At 33.4% G+C, this 14,748-nt stretch overlaps 1 pseudogene; it reads left to right on the top strand.

Annotated features, from left to right (window-relative positions):
• Positions 1-260: 260 nt before the first annotated feature.
• LOC141543980 (ras-related GTP-binding protein A-like) lies at positions 261-11,318 on the top strand (annotated as a pseudogene).
• Positions 11,319-14,748: the final 3,430 nt, after the last annotated feature.

The raw sequence follows: 14,748 nt of genomic DNA on the forward strand, positions 1-14,748 counted from the left end.
TAGCCTCTGTGTTCTGCCTCTCTGCCTGTGCTGGTTTCCTCCCACCCAATCAAGACAGACCTTTTCTGGCAATCTTCCAGATTATCTTCTGCTAGTAGTCTGTTGTACTCCCAATGTTCGTGGATTCTACCAGTCATGCACTATTTCAGGGCTGAATTTGGTAATCAGTAGTGAGGGTAGAAGGGATCTCAGAATAAAGCCTGTGTCCTCTCTGCCATCTTGGCTCCACCTCACCTCCTATCTTTTTTAATCCTTTGAGCATGAGAGATTTGAAACTTTCATCAGGCATGGTCACTGGAGTGAATAATTTTACCTCTGAATCAAGGGGTCAAAATCATGACTCAAAAAACTCTCAAGTATGACCCAAAGCAGATTAAAATGTAGCTACTCTAATTTTAATGTGTTAGTGTATTAATAACAAAGAATTATATAGACATACCTTGCTCATCAATGTAAGGTTTTCTAAGTCAATAGCACACTGAAGAGATCCTTAAATATGGTAGTATTTAATATTATCATGGAGCAATTTCTACTTTGATGAAAATTTCGGCAGGGGACATGATGAAGAGAAAGCCAGCAGCACCTTTCAGGTAGGTGAGTTAATCACAAACATGAAGAAAAATATGCTATTGGCAAAACTAGCATGATATTGATCATCTTTGCAAATTATATTCCCACAATTTTGGTGCAACAGCTGATGTAAAATATTCTCATATTTGATTTCTGTTACTGAATCTCTGGGAATATGGTACCCAGGACATCTTTATGGAGAACTATTTTACTAGCCAATGGGACAATATTTTCCACAATGTGGAGGTTCTGAATTAAATATTTTCAAGAAAAGTCAGGAGGTGGATAAAGATATGCATCACTACTAGTCATACCTAGGAGGTCCTTAGAGCTCTCTTGATGCCAAAATCTTTTGCCTTGTGCAAAAAAATGGATCTTATTGGGGAAGATCAATGGACCTGATTTTTTTGTGGTTGAAATGGCATTTAATTTATTTAAAATTTATTTATTTTAATATTTTCCCCAGTTATATTTAAAACTATTTTTACATTTTTAAAAAAATTTTGAGTACTAGGTTCTCCCCCTTATCCCCACTCACCCACAGTTAAGAAAGTCATGCAAAACATTTCCATAAAAGTCATGTTGTAAAAGAACACATGGATCCCTCACCCCAAAAAAAAAAAAAAAAAAAAAAAAAAAAAACCAAGAAAAAATAAAATTAAAAGAGGGAGAGAGAGAGAGAAAAAGAGAGAGTATGCTTTAATATGTGTTCAGACACAATCAGTTCTTTCTCTGAGTATTGATAGGATATTTTATCATAAGTCTTTCAGAGTAATTGTGGATCATTGTAGTACTGAGAATAGCAAAGTCATTCCAGAACATTACTATTACTTTGTATACAGTACATTTCACTTTGCTTGAGTTTATGGAGGATTTTCCAGGATTTTTTGTTTTTTCTGAGAGCATCTTGCTCATTATTTCCCATAGAACAATCACATATCACAAACACATATCTCATTTTATTCCTCATTTGATAGGCACAAGATAGCCATTCCTCGATTGATAAGCATCCCCTCAGTCTCCGATTTTTTGCCACAAAAAGAGAGCTGCTATAAATATTTTTGCATACATAAGTCATTTTCATTTTTTAAAAAAATCATTTTGGATATTCATACCTAGTAATGGTATTGTTAGATCAAAGTATATGCATGAATTTATAGCTTTTGGGGCACAGATCTTTTGATCATTTATCAATTGGGGCATGGCTCTTATTTTTGCTATTTCCTCCTATTTGTTTTCTCTCTCTCCTTTCACCCTATCCCTCCTCAAAAATATTTTGCTACTAATCACTCCCTCCCCCAATATGCTTTCTTTTTTTCTTTTTTTCTTATTACCCTCCTCATCTTTCCCATATCCCATTTCCCATTTTCCTGCAGGGTAAAATAGATTTCTATATCCATATTGAGTAGGAATGTTATTTCTTCTTTGAGTTAATTCTATTGAGAGTTGAGAGTTCACTCACTCACCCTCTAACAGGACTTGATTTTTAAGGAACATGAGGAGAACCTGAGGAGCCCATCCTACCTGTTGGAATGTACTTGTTTGTGAACATTTGTTTGGGATGAAGCACTCCATAAGGTCTGGTCCAATATCATCAATCAGCTAATCCCCAACATTCAGCAGTGGGAAATAAACCTGAGAAATTTCATTCAAGTTATTGAAGTAAATGAAATGCTTCTCTTTGAAAGACACTATTTTTCTGGTGATTTCCCATTACCAGTATAAAGAATAACATGATGTGCACAGCATTTCAAACTGAGCTACAGCAACCTGGCAGCCTCCTTCCAGAGCAAGGAAGTCCAGGACCCTTTACTCCTTTCATTGATATCTTTATTTCCAACACCTACATGGTGGTTGTCATGTCTGATCCATTGATAACCTTCTACAGTTACCCTAGTCAGTATCTGCAATAGTGAGAAACATTTTAGGTCCAGGAAGAGGATGAGTGAGTGAATCTTACTTTCAATATCCTCACTCAATGCCCATTCCTTAGGGATCCTTAATTACCTGAAGCTTGCAAATGTTTATCTTTTCATTATATTGTTTTTGTCCATTTTGCCACTGGCAAAATTTTACCTTTGGATCCTCAAGAGTCCACACCCAATTTCTTCCTAGAGAATTACGATATTACCCATCCAATGGCAATTTTGTATAAGTCTTATGTTTGTATTAATCTTCAGATAAAAAAATACTTATGACGAAGAAATGTAAAAAAAAAAAAAAAAAAAAAAAAAAAAAAAAAAGAATGTGCTTCAATCTATATTCAGACATCAGTTATTTATCTGGGTCTGAATATCATTTCCTTCAAATTCCTATGAATATCATAAATCTTTTAGAATAATCCTGGATCACTGTATTGCTGAGAAAGGCAAAGTCATTTACAACTGATCATCTCAGAATGCTGCTATTATTTTTTACACAGTACATTTCACTTTGCTTGAGTTCATAAAAGACTTGCCAGGTTTTTCTGAGAACTTCCTGATCATCATTTTCCATAGAAAAATAATATTCCATCATACTCACATACCACAATTTAGTTAGTCATTCCCCAATTGATGGGCATCCCCTCATTTTTTAATTCTTTGCTCTGAAAAGAGAACTGCCAAAATATTTTTGTACATACAGGTCCTTTTCCTTTAAAAAAAAAAAAAAAAAAAAAAAACTCTTTGGGGATTCATGCCTAGTAGTAATATTGTTAGGTTAAATGATATGCATGATTTTATAGCCCTTGGGGCATAGTTCATATATTTTGATAATTTATCAATGGGGGAATGGCTTTTTTAAAATAAGTTTTATTCAGTTGCCTATACATTTGAGAAGTGAGGTGTTCATCAGAGAAACTTGCTTCAAAATTCTTTTTTCCTAATTTCTATTGCTAACTGTATCCTCACCCTTCGTTTATTCTTCTCTCTTTTCAAACTGATCCTTTTCAAGTGTTTTGCCACTGACCACCCCCTCCTCCAATATGGCTTCTCATCTATCACCCTCCTTCCTTCCCATATCCCATTCCCTTCCTATTTTCCTGCAGAATAAGATAGATTTCTAAACTCATACTGTGTATGTTATTTCCTCTTTGAGCCAATTAGGATAAGAATTAAGATTCACTTATTCCCTATCCCCTCCTGTTTCCTCCACTACAAAAGCTTTTCCTCCCAATATATTCCTCTCTCATCCCTTAATTTATTTTTACAAGATCCCTTCATATTCACCTCACACCTATTCCCTCTGTCTATATACATATATATATATATATATATACATATATATACATATATATATGTATATATGTATATATTCCTTCAAACTGTAATAATAATGAGAAAGTTCTAATGAGTTACAAGTATCATCCTCCTATGTAGAAGTAGAAACAAATAAACCTTATTAAGTTCCTTTCCTGTTTACCTCCTTACACTTCTCCTGGGTCCTGTATTTGAAAATCAGATGTCTTATTTCTATCTGATATTTTCATGGCAAATGCTTGAAAATCCTTTATTTCATTGAATATCCATCTTTTTCCCCTGAAGGATTATGCTTAGTTTTGTTTGGTTGTAATCCTAATTCCACTGCTCTTTGAACTATTATATTTTAAGCCCTCTAATCCTTTAAAGTAGAAAACTGCTAAATATTGTGTTAATTGTTTTTTTCTTGATGCTGACAATATTTTTTCCTTGACTTGGGAGTTCTAGAATTTCTAGTCCCATGTATTTTCAAAAGAGATTAATACAAGATCTTACATTTCAATCAAATACTCAACTTCACAACTGAAGGATCACAGAATCACAGAATTTGAGAATTGAAAGATTTTGGTGGTCATCCAGTCTGATATGTACAATCATTTATTAATCATATATATTATTAATATTTATTAAGTATCTATTATGTAGCAGTCATTGAGTTAAGTACTGGGGATACAAAAGACAAAAGGCAATAACATGAATGAGTCCTCCCTTAATGTCCTCAACAAATGTACATTCACACAGTCTCTGTTAAAAGACCTCCAGGAATAAAGATCCCACCACCTCTCAGAGGAAAGACATTATTTTTGAACAGCTTTAACTGCTTTGAAGTTCATCCCTACTAAGTCTATCCATTGCTCCTGACTCTCCCCTTTGGAGTCAAAAAGAATAAACCTTTTTCCAAAGGACAGCCCTTCAAATATTTAAAGATAGCTATTATGGCTCACCCTCTTCCAAGTCTTGTTTCCAAGTTATATATCTTTATATGCTCCAACTAATGCGTATGTGACACTAAGGAAAGATAGCAGCCTCCCAATAGCTATTTCAAATTAACTCACAGACTATTCTTTCAGGAGTTCTTTGAAGCCTGATTTGAGAAAAGAGATAGATATTTATCTAGACAAGACTGAAAATGCTTTGGAATTAGTCAAGAAAGCAAGGTTCACATCTGACAAGCCTCTACTGAAGAAATATCGCTGTGGGGTAAGACACATCAAATCCATTAAAATAGCTAAGTAATTGAGACTACAACTGACCCTTGGTATCTTGGTTCACATGCTGTCTAATCGTTTGGAATCTCTCTGAATGTTTGCATAAAAACTGTCTGAATTGTCAACTCCAAGTCCATACAAAATGGCTTTGGCTAAATTGACTTTTACAGACTTAAAATTCAAATGGAATTGAACATGAGCTTCTAGCTCCCCAGAAGTCTTTTCATCGGGCAATAAATAAAGTTTTATTTTATTTTTCATAAAGAGGCCTCAGTGGTCATGAAATCCTGCTGTCAACTCCATTAAAAATAAAGCCGCCTTTGCAGAAAAGAGCTCAAACATATTCAAATACAATCCTAGGAAAGATGCTTTTCTCTAAATTTAGACTCTGTAATGAATGAACTTTCTTGCAACCAGCATTTAAATCCCACATGCATATGGTTTGTGATGTAAAGTTTGTTTCTTTGCAGTGAATGGCAAAAGGTCAGCATGACTAATAATTAGAACTATGAATCTGAGCAAAGAACACTGTAATTAGTCTTTTTTAAAACAAATAATAAAATGTCAGGAAAAAAGGAAGAAAATTATGGGCATTGGAAAAACTAGTTTACATATAGACGGGAAAAGTAAGACTCTCAAGCAGATGTATTCATAGGTGACCTTCTGTCATCTCTTGAAATTATAAATGTACATAGTAAGCACTGCTTAGATATTCTATCAGAAGGCATAATGTGTCCTATATTTGAAGATTGATGAGAAAGATGTGAAATAACAAGCAAAGAAACTACAGCCCCAAGGACAAATGAAGAGCCTTTCAAGAAGGAGGTAGTTTAACATTTCTTTCCTCATTAGGGATATCTATTGATAGGCTTATTATCTCTTTCTAGATAGGATAAACATCTCTAGCACCAAGACTGCTGACATATAAGAAGAAGAAACAAAAAAGAAAACCAAAAACACTGACTGTAAAAAAGTGTTGAGAAAAGCCTCATTTCTCAAATACATAGGAAACTGAGTCAAATTTATAAAAATTTATAAAAATAAATAAATTTTTAAAAATAAATTTATAAAAATCCCCAATCAATAGTCAAAAGATGTGAACAGGCAATTTTTAGAACAAAAAATCAAAACTATAATCATATTTTTTAAAAATATGCTTTCAATCACTATTATTAGACAAATTCAAATTAATACATCCCACACCTATCAGATTGATTAATATGACAAAAAAAAATCAGAAAATGAAGACAATATGAAAAAACTAATCATAATATGATCTGTTCAAAAAATGCATCATGTTTTTAAAAGAAAAATAAGGATCCATCTTCTCATCATTTGATTTATGGTGACAAGGTATTTGAACTAGAGTGTATCAAAGAAAATTTGAAAGATATTATCCTAATGATCGTAGGGCTAGACAGCACCTCATATTCCAAGCTTTTCTGTTTCTTCTTCAATAGTCAAATGATCTATTCCATCCACAATCCCATTCTGGATAAAATGTTTTTTTTAGGAACAGACTGTTTCATTTTAGTCTTTGTATTTCCCAGATAAGGCACAGAACCTGGTACATTGTAGGCAATTAAAAATCCCTTTTGAATGAATGAATATCATAAATTCTGCATCCCATTCCTTAAGATTCTTGCTACGTGAATGACTCAAATAAATAAATTCCTGCTAACATGCTACCTATGTAATATTATTATTTCCTTCAAAATAACACTGAATCTTAACACATTTAACAATCAAAATCCTCAAAGAAATTTTAAGATATTAAAGTAATGGGAGAAATTCCAAGCACTGTGCAAACCAGCATGGGAAAAGGGAAGGAATGATTTACAAAATTCTGCTTTATAAAAATATAGTTTGATACAAACAAGACTTTGTATACTCATATCCTCATATCTGAGCCATTGTTCTTTGTAGGGACCAGCTGTCTCTCCTAGTTATCTGAGAGGGCAAGACTATTAGAATGTAGGATTCATTGGCTCTTTTCAATAATGGTGATTCAAGACAATTCCAAAAGACTTGGGTTTTGGGGTGTTTTGGTTTTTTGTTTTTTTTTTTAATAGTTTTTATTTATCAGATATATGCATGGGTAATTTTACAACATTGACAATTGCCAAATTTTGGTTCTAATTTTCCCCACCTCCCCTTCCCTAGATGGCAGGTTGACCAATACATGCTAAAGTATAAATTAAATACAATATATGTATACATGTCCATACAGTTGTTTTGCCATACAAAAAGAATCAGACTTTGAAATAATGTACAATTAGCCTGTGAAGGAAATCAAAAATGCAGGCGGCCAAAAAAATAGAGGGATTGGGAATTCTATATAGTGGTTCATTGTCATCTCCCAGAGTTCTTTTGCTGGGTGTAGCTGGTTCAGTTCATTACTGCTCTGTTGGAACTGATTTGGTTCATCTCATTGTTGAAAATGGCCACATCCATCAGAATTGATCATCATATAGTATTGTTGTTGAAGTATACAACGATTTCCTGGTCCTGCTCATTTCACTCAGCATCAGTTCATGTAAGTCTCTCCAGGTCTTTCTGAAATCATCCTGTTGGTCATTTCTTATGCAATAATAATATTCCATAATATTCATATACCACAATTTATTCAGCCATTCTCCAATTGATGGGCATCTACTCAGTTTCCAGTTTCTGGCCACTACAAAGAGGGCTGCCACAAACATTTTGGTACATACAGGTCCCTTTCCCTTCTTTAAGATCTCTCTGGGATATAAGCCCAATAGAAACACTGCTGGGTCAAAGGGTATGCACAGTTTGATAACTTTTTGAGCATAGTTCCAAATTGCTCTCCAGTATGGCTGCATGTATTCACAATTCCACCAACAATGTATCAGTGTCCCTGTTTTCCCACATCCCTTCCAACATTCTGCATTATCTTTCCCAGTCATTCTAGCCAAGCTGACAGATGTGTAATGGTATTTCAGAGTTATCTTAATTTGCATTTCTCTGATTAATAATGACTTGGAGCATCTTTTTATATGACTAGAAATAGTTTCAATTTCTTCATCTGAGAATTGTCTGTTTATATCCTTTGACCATTTATCAATTGGACATTGGCTTGATTTCTTATAAATTAAAGTCAATTCTCTATATATTTTGGAAATGAGGCCTTTATCAGAACCTTTGACTATAAAAATGTTTTCCCAGTTTATTGTTTCCCTTGTAATCTTATCTGCATTAGTTTTGTTTGTATAAAAACTTTTCAATTTGATATAATCAAAGTTTTCTACTTTGTGATCAATAATGGTCTTTAGTTCTAAAGTTAGTCTAAAGACCATTATTGATCACAAAGTAGAAAACTTCTTTGAACATAAATTCATTCCTCTTCCACAGGTCTGAGAAGTAAACTACCCTATGTTCCTCTAATTTATTTATAATCTCATTGTTTATGCCTAGGTCATGAACCCATTTTGACTTGACCTTGGTGTACAGTGTTAAGTGTGGGTCAATGCCTAGTTTCTGCCATATTACTTTTCAATTTCCCCAGCAATTTTTGTCAAATATTGAGTTCTTATCCCAAAGGCTGGGGTCCTTGGGTTTGTCAAACACTAGATTATTAGAGTTATTGATTATTTTGTTCTTTGGACCTAACCTATTCTACTGATCGACTAGTCTATTTCTTAGCCAATACCAAATGGTTTTGGTAACAGCTGCTTTATAATATAATTTTAGATCTGGTACAGCTAGGCCATCTTCATTTGATTTTTTTTTTCATTAATTCCCTTGAAATTCTTGACCTTTTGTTTTTCCATATGAACTTTGTTGTTATTTTTCTAGGTCATTAAAATAGTTTTTTGGGAGTTTGATTGGTATAGCACTAAATAAATAGATTAGTTTAGGTTGTATTGTCATCTTTATTATATTTGCTCTCCCTATCCAAGAACATTTAATATTTTTCCAAATGGTTAGATCAGACTTAATTTGTGTGGAAAGTGTTTTGTAGTTTTGCTCATATAGTTTCTGATTTTCCCTTGGCAGATAGATTCCTAAATATTTTATACTACCGGTAGTTACTTTAAGTGGAATTTCTCTTTGTAACTCTAACTTTTGGATTTTGTTAGTGACATATAAGAATGCTGATGATTTATGTGGGTTTATTTTGTATCCTGCAACTTTGCTAAAGGTGTGGATTATTTCTAATAGCTTTTTAGTAGAATCTTTGAGGTTCTCTAAGTATACCATCATATCATCAGCAAAGAGTGATAATTTGGTTTCCTCATTACCTACTCTAATTCCTTTAATCTCTTTCTAATTACAATATATTTTTGATGGAAAGTGTCATCTGCATCTGGGGAGAAAACTATGGAGACTGAATTTAGAACAAAGCATAGTATTTTCACCTTTAAATAAATAAATAATGAAAAGAAAGCAGGGTCCAAACAAACAAGTGGTACAGTATATAGTGTGCTGGGCCTGGAATCAAAAAGTTTGAGTTGAAATCTGGTCTGATATTTAATAGCTGTGTGATTCTGAATGAATCACTTAACTCAGTTTCCTCAACTAAAAATTTTAATAGGAACAATAATGGCAAGTATCTCACAGGATTGTTGAGAATCAAATGAGACATTATTTGTAAAACACTTAGTATTGTGCCTGATAAATCATAGGTGCTTAATAAATGCTTTTTCTTTCCTTCCCAGAAAATAAGCTAACTAGTGAGATTGTTTCTCACTTCTCTTTTTATCCTCAGTGTCGAGCTCATAATAACATTTAATAAATGCTTATTGAATGAATGAATTTCCATATCCCCAGTACTTAGCAAAGTCTATAGACAGTTCACAAATGTTGATTGAACTGAATCATTGTGATTTCCACAAATATCCTGTGAGGACAGAATTAGCACCCCGGATACCTTAAAATCAGCCGGAATCAGGATAAGCAAAAGTCCTTGGTCTTTATTCTTTGTCTTTAGGGTTAGAAGTGAAGGGAATGGACATAGGATCTCTGCAACCTTCTTCCTCACCTACTGACAAAGTGATTCTGGCTTGTCTTATTTCACCCCTTAAATCTTCCCACAATTCTCTTTATACACCAAAAGATTGAACCAGCACAGAATAGTGGGAAGGGCCATTTTCCAAGCATATGCTAATAGAGTATTATCCAATCAGTAATTAGCCTTAAGTGCTAGGCTGTCCCACCTCAGTGCATCAGCTCAGAGTTTCAGCCCTTTATATATCTTATTCTCCATTATTAGGCAACTTAGAGTCTGGAAGACCTAGTTCATAGGTGTGACTATGCAAATCCTTTAAGCTCCACCAGCTTCAGTTTCTCAACTATAAAATTGAGATGATAATAGCACTTGCTTTACTAGTTTTTTGTTTTGTTTTAAGAATCAAATGAGTAAAGGATTTAGCATTGCATCTGATACAGTAGGTGATTAATAAATGCTTGTTCCTTTCCCCTTGTAATATTTAGCTGAAATGGGAAAAGAGCAATGCACTGAATCAATCCATTAATATATACATCACAGATAATATCAGAGATGGACAATGATCTGAACACCTATGAAAAAGAAAAAAAAATCTGCCCCAAAACTTCATTTTAATGCTATATTCTAATGCTATATCCAATGCTATAATGATCCATCAAGCAAATAAGGTGTTAGCTTGTTACATATTAGAGTATAAGGCAAAGGTCACTTCTTGTTTGTTTCTGTCTTACAGGATATTGCACACAGAAGCTATCCAATCAATATTTGCCAAATTGAATTCTTATCCTAATTGGGAATGGCATCTTTAAAATGCCATAAATTCAAAAATTCTATGTGTTATGGCTGTTTTCATTAATACAGTAGTAGAAATGTCAATGAGTATCTTTTTTTAATACTTCATTTACTTTATTTCCATCATCATATAAGAAAAATTAATAACAACAGATATGACAATAAATTCAATTCTATTGATATTTATTTAGCAACAATTAAGTGACAATTAGGTAGCAGACACTATGTGTAATGCCAGAGAAACTGAGGCAAGATAGAGATTAGAGAATTATAATATTTTATTTGAAAGGGAGAGATTGATTTAATGGGATCAAATGGATCCCTGGTTTGGTCTCAGGGCTGAATGAGATTATCCTCTCCAAGAATCCAGCAAACAATATGAGTTCTCAATGACATACAAATATTCGTGGGGCAGGGGTGGAGTCAGAGTGCTAAGAGTATAACAGGGACTCAGATGGGATGGGAGGAGACTCCAGAGATGGGGAGAGGCATTCTGATATTCTAAAACATAAGATCTTTTGTCCTTATCAAATATTCTGATGATTAAGAGGGAGGGGTGGTTTTGCAGGATTTAGCAGAACAATTGAGGCAGAACAATTCAGGGAAACTGAGGCAGGATAATTTAAGGAAACTGAGTCAGAATAATTAGGGAAACTGAGCCAGGATAATAAAAGAGAACTGTGGCACAACATATGCTAGGTGTTAGGGATATAAAGTTAAAAAATCAAATAGTCCCTATGCGTGTATAGTCCACATTCTATATAAATATTCAATTCATACTGAGAGAAATAATAATTTGATAGAATTAGAAATGATGGAAGTCAAATGAGCTAGGTTGGAATTTTAAATCTTAGCTATTTCCTTGTTGCATGATGTTATGAAAGTCACTCTCTCTAAGTTCTTCCTCTTCCTCAAATGTAGAATAAAGGGATACTACTAAGCAATAGCTAAGATTCCTTTCAATTTTGAGAAAGTTTAATTAATGTATAATGCATAGATTGTGCAAAATTGTCACTTATCAACTGGCATTCTTGTCAAATGAAATTTGGCATTAAAACTTGACTGTGCTGTAAGGCAGATTTACAATATAAATTTATACCAATACATAAGAGGACCCTTTAGAAAACCACATAATAGCATTATCTATGTTCTATTATATTTTAACACATGGGATTAAATATGTCCCAGTTTTATTTTAATCTGATTTGACTGAACTTGGAAGTGTGGCTGAGGCATGTATCCCTAATCTCTGATTTTACTCTTTGATCTAAAGCAATAAAATATATAACATTATGTACTGTTATCATTAATTGGTCTTATTTTAATTTCTCTTGAGTTGATGCCCATTCTTACTCTGGACTGAAAATCAGAAGAATTTGAATTTGTGATTTAAATCCACTCTAAGCAAGTCACCTTATTGTTCTGAGTTCAAGTTTCCTTATTTGTAAAAACAGAGAGATTGGATTAATATTCTCTTTCAACTCTACTTTCTGTCAAAGATCAGAATTGATCAAAAATTTACATTTGGAAAAGATCTCAGAGATATCTAGTCCAGATATCTAATCCTGTCATTTTATGGGAACTGAGAGATAGGGGGCAGAGATATTAAGTGATTCATCCAAAGGCATACAAGTAGTAATCTCAGAAGCAGAATGTGAATCCAAATCCTCTTATTTGATTGCCTATTTATAGGCATTTTCATTTATATCTTGATACCTCATGACTTTAATTGATCTGACTAAACTCTGAACATGACCAAGGATAAGAAAAGTCAACTCCTGAATGGCAAGCCAACAAATCAACATTTTCCAAAGTAACTTTTTGGATGACATCTCCAAATCCTTTCTTCATAATCATTCTTTCGAATCAAACTTATTTTTAGCAATTGTAAATCAGGGCAGACTCTAGAAATCTTCACATTCAGATGGTACTTGGAAGGATGGCTTTTTTGTTAATTAACAGAAAAAAATGTGTATTCTCTGGAGAATTATACATAATTCATGTCTCTGACAGACCTTTAAATTATATAGATTGCTGTCTCTTAATCACTGTTGATTACTGATATCCTCATTCCAAAAATAATATTCATTTAAAGGACACTTGTAGTAGGGCACCATAATGTGAAAAAAAAAAAAAAAAAAGAAAAAGAAAAAGAACAATGGACAGAGAATCAATCGTTTCTTAACTAGTTCTGCTACTAAATGGTGACATTCTTAGCATTCCTTAGGTTTCTGTTCTTTCTCTCATTTCTACTATCATACCCCAGTACATAACTTTAGGACAATATATCTCGGCCACTGCAATAGTCTCTAAAATAATTTCCCCAGTTCCCCTGTCTCCTCTTTCCTAACCCCATGCATAACACTCTAATTTTCCATATATATACATTTAGCAATGTCATTTCTCCACAGAAAAACTTTTAAAGCTTCTTATCCCCTATTCTCCAGCCTTCTGAATAGAGTTTGAATGTCTTCATTCTACATTCAATGCCCACCACAATCTGGTACCACTCTATCTTTCCAGCCTGATCTCATAGTAGATGCCTATGAGTTGGGGAATGACTGAAGTTATGGTATATGAATGTTATAGATTACCATTGTTCTATAAGAAATGATGAGCAGACTGATTTCAGGAAAACCTGATGTTGAGTGAACATTGTACACAGTATCAGCAAGATTATGTGATGATCAACTATGATAAACTTGGATCTTCTCAGTAATGATTCAAAACAATTTTAACAGACTTGAAATGGAAAATGCCATCCAGATTCAGAGAGAGAACTATGGAGACTGAATGTAGATTGACTCATAGTATTTTCACTTTTTTTTATTTGGTTGGCTGTTTGCTTTTTTTTCTCAAGGTCTTCTCCCTTTTAGTCTTATTTTTCTTGCATGTCATGATAAATATAGAAATATGTTTATAATTATTGTACATGTTTAACTTACATCAGATTACTTGCTGTCTTGAGATGAGGGAGGGAGGGAGGGAAGGAAGGAAGGAAGGAGAAAAAATGGAAAATAAAATCTTGCAAAAATGAATGTTGAAAACTATCTTTACACATATTTGGAAAAAATAAAATACTACTGAGGGAGGAAAAAAAGAAATAGTCCTAAATGGTGGAAAGTCTCTATCTTTTGCTACAGCTAATAAACTCCTACCATTAGAGTTTCTCTCATGATTATCAATTAATATCAATTAGCCAACTACACTTAATTTTTTTTTAGAAAGGAATATTTACTAAGGTTATATATAATATATATATTTTATTTTTAATGGCACAAAATATCTTCCCAAAAGTTTTGAATTTACTCTCCCTCCAAATATACATAGTCCAGGGGAAAATGTACTTAAGCTCAAAGAATATTCATGATCTAAGGTTAACTACTAAAATCCCCAGCTTCCTTCCAAACCCAGATAAAACCCCACCTTCTACAGAAAACCTTTCACTATGCCCCTTAATACAAGTGCCTTCCCTCTCTTGATTTTTTCAAACTTATCCTATATATGATTTATGTATACATACTTGTTTGTATATTGTTTCTCCCATAAAAGCATAAGATCCTTGAGGGCAGAGATACTATCTTTTGCCTTTCTTTCTACTGCCAGAGCTTAGCAGTATTTGGCACTTTGGTAGGTATTTACTTAATACTTATCAAGACTAACTGATTCCTCCCTCCCCCAGAAAAATGGCTTGAACATCACCTACCATTAAAATGTTCAAATTTCCCATTCCAAATGAGCTTGCAAGTTTTATTAACAATCCACAAGACATACTTCTCTATATCTATCCAAATATAACTCTTGTGTGATTCTCACTCCTTTTCAATTAACTATTTTAAAGGATTTCTAAATAGTCAGAGACTTTTCCCACCTATTGTAAAGATTTTGATTTATTGACTGATTCAATAAAGATGTTTTCAGCTGTCAAAATATCAGAGTATGGCTTCTTGTTAGTTACTTTAGTGTGATG

The sequence above is a fragment of the Sminthopsis crassicaudata genome, chromosome 5, assembly GCF_048593235.1.
Source record: "Sminthopsis crassicaudata isolate SCR6 chromosome 5, ASM4859323v1, whole genome shotgun sequence".
NCBI lineage: Eukaryota > Metazoa > Chordata > Mammalia > Dasyuromorphia > Dasyuridae > Sminthopsis > Sminthopsis crassicaudata.